This window comes from Sapajus apella, unplaced genomic scaffold (assembly GCF_009761245.1).
Source record: "Sapajus apella isolate SASKATOON/1434 unplaced genomic scaffold, GSC_monkey_1.0 scaffold6, whole genome shotgun sequence".
In the NCBI taxonomy this organism is placed as follows: Eukaryota; Metazoa; Chordata; class Mammalia; order Primates; family Cebidae; genus Sapajus; species Sapajus apella.
This window is the reverse complement of record NW_022436946.1, coordinates 12283257-12286333: the sequence shown is the minus strand read 5'-3', so window position 1 is coordinate 12286333 and position 3077 is coordinate 12283257. Positions and strand designations below refer to the sequence as shown.

The following is a 3077-nucleotide window of genomic DNA, read 5'->3' as shown; positions in this document are numbered from 1 at the left end:
CAGACTAGCAGAGCAGCGGGAGAGAGGGTTGTTTACATTTTATTTTATACACTCCTGTTATTCATGTTTTTGAATAAAACAAATTAAGGGATAAGATAGATGTAGGTGTGACTTCCTCTCAGGTTGATGTCCTCTCCATTAAAAGTAGTGGTGTGAACAATTTCCCAGTGCCCTAAATGCGCTTCTCAGATGGCCCCTTTCCCTCCTGTTCATATAATAGAAACATATTTAACATCCTTTACTGTTGGCTAGTGCTGGAAGTGTGATTTCTTTAAAGGCTCAGTATAATCGAAAACGATTCATTTCCCCACCAATACTCCCTGCAGCCTGTTAAGGTCGAAGCCTCCAGCGGAGGCCGCACAGGCACTGAGATGGAAGTATTGATAACTGCCCTTTCTTCCCCAGTGACTGGTGTGGGCCTTCACCGGAATATTTCCATCAACTCTGCACAGGGTTGAGTCCTGGCCATGACAGTGTGAATATTGTCATTCAAGGTTCCCCTGGCCTAACCAGACCGTACAGATAACAGGAACCACTCCAACTCAAATTTCCCTGGTTTTTTCCATAGCCTGGGGATGGTGGACCTTTAATACACTCTAAGGTATCTTTCAGGTATTTCTTGAGGTCCCTGCACAGTGTCTCTCAGGTACTGCTGAATAACATCCCTCCTGTAAGCTGGCCCAGGGCTTTTTCTGGCCACTGGCTGGCCAGCAGTATCTCCTGTTTGCCCCTTCCATGTACTGAGGCTCAGGAAAGCTGCAGATGTCCAGGTAACATGACATTCTCTTTTAAGTAGGAGGAACACTTCCTTCTCCCATCCCCTCATGCCAACCACAATGAGGGTACCCAGCACTGATGCCCAGCAATGTGGCTTCTGCTCCAGCATATTACATAGTTATAATTCAGAATTTCAGTTTCTCTTTGTAAGCTGCTGACTGCTCGGAGGATGTAGGCTTTCATTCCTGATAACGTATTGATTGCTTCCTCTGTGTAGATGCATACATTAATAAGCACAGGGATGAATGAAATGCCTAAGGACTCTGCCATCATGAAATTTTCTGCCTAGTCATGGAGAAAGATGATGATCAAGCAATAAAAGCAAATAAATACATAACCATAAATTGAGATAAGTGCTATGAAGGAAACAGGCAGAGAGGTGTGAGAGAAAATAACGAAGGAGCTACTTTTGATCAGATGGTCAGAAAAGGTCTCCAGAGTCATGACAGTTGATATAATAACTACGAATAGAGCATATCAGAAACCCAGACTTGGAAAAAGGAGGGGAGGGGACATTAGAAGAGATTTGCTGGGGACGATGGGGGTGGTACAAAGAGGAGGAGGAGTTAATATTTTGAGACATTACTATAAACCAGTAACATTCTAAGAACTTTACATGTATTATATTCTTTGATCCTAATACAGCCCTATGTAGGAACTATTGTTAACCCGGTTAACAGAGGTATGAGATGAAGCACAGAAGGGTTAAGTAACTTGCCCTTGTCACACAGCTACTAAGTGGTGAAGGTGGAATTTGAATCTGGGCAGTCTCAGACCCAAGGAAGGAAAAACTTTGGATAATTTTAGCAAGTTAAAGGCCAGTGTGACTGAAATGGAAAGAAAAAAATGGGAGGAAATGGGAGAAAAATGGAGTTGGCAAAACAGCCAGAGTTGGCAAAACAGTCCATGCCATGCATGGATAGGTGGTCATATTTCATCCTCAGAGGGTGTCACAGCTGATTAATTAATACTGCTCCAAAGGAACAATATTGTTCTGAGGAGCCAGCTGTCGTCACGAAAATAATGATCACTTCTCTTACTTTTTTAGGCCGAGGTATTAGAAAACGAGAGTGCTTCCTCTATGCTAAGAAGAAGAAAGGAGCCTCAGATCCTGGAGACAGAATTATGCTCTCTGGCAGATATGCCAACTTCATTCATAACCTAGGAAACTGCACCACTTCCCAGGACCTACCAGCAGCAACCCATTCCCTGCATTAATAGAATTATGGATGGCCAAATACAGTATTCCACTTGGGGGGTGAGTACTGGGTTAGTAATACAGGGATGAAGAAGGGCATGGGAAGGAGCCAGTTATCACAGTGGGCCTCTCTAGGGAACGATCTCCAACTTGGCAGAAGCTTGGGGAGACGCCCGTGTTCCTGGCCACAGGCTGCAACTAACAGCCTCTGTACGCCACTGCCTAACTGGGACAACAAATCCCTGGAGACGAAGAAGAAGCAGTGTCTGGTGCACCCAGCATAAACTCTGGTAAGTTAGATCCACAGAAAAAGTAAAGCGGCAATACTCTCTTGATTCTTAAGGTCAGCATCTTGTTGGTTTGCTCTTTCCTGAATTCTTTGAGGAGATTCCTCCCACCCTTAGGAAATCTCAAATTCGTCCCACAAAGGTGAATGTTAACTCAGTCTAGCCTCCTAAACTGAGTCTAATCTCATCTCTAGTCACATAAACTAGGTACAATGGGGAGGGGATTTCAAACTTTTAACTGGTTAACCTGTTCTAGCTTGTCAAGCAGTGTGGACATCCGTTCTCCATGTTTCCCTCTCCAGCAGCCCCTCGATTTCTGTTTGGGGATTCGCACCATACCTGAAAGGCTAATTCCATCTGAGTGGCAAGAAAGGAACACGTGGCAGCAAGGAGGAAACAGTGTTCTGGGCTAAGCCATCAGCACGTTCTGTCCCCCTTGGCCACAGTGACTGTGAGCTAAGCACAATTGTTCAGTGTGAGTCTCAGGATCTCTGCTTTGGAATACAAGATGAAGCTCCTCTGTCCCTCTTGGTGTATTTGAATAAGAAGCAAGAGTCATTCAGGAACCACAGAAGGAGTCTGACTTAGGATACAGCCAACATAAAAAAAAATAGAGTTATGAAGAGCTGGGTCCTACATGACACCATTGAGCAGAAGGACTCCCCACCTCCTCAGAACCCTGCTCTTTTCAGGGATGCAAGTTAATTAAATTGAGCTCAACAAATATTGACAGAATGCCTCGTCATGTGCCAGACACGGTATTGGGCACTCGCAATACATGAGTGCATAAAACAGGTAAGAATCCCAGTCCTCAG

The 3077-nt window shown here is 44.6% G+C and overlaps 1 long non-coding RNA gene across 1 annotated transcript; it reads left to right on the top strand.

The window, feature by feature from the left end:
• Positions 1 to 1738: 1738 nt before the first annotated feature.
• On the top strand, positions 1739 to 2873 carry LOC116549011. Its single transcript, XR_004267669.1, has 2 exons — positions 1739 to 2265; positions 2531 to 2873. It is a non-coding gene; the product is annotated as an uncharacterized LOC116549011 (long non-coding RNA).
• The last annotated feature ends 204 nt before the right edge of the window (positions 2874 to 3077 follow it).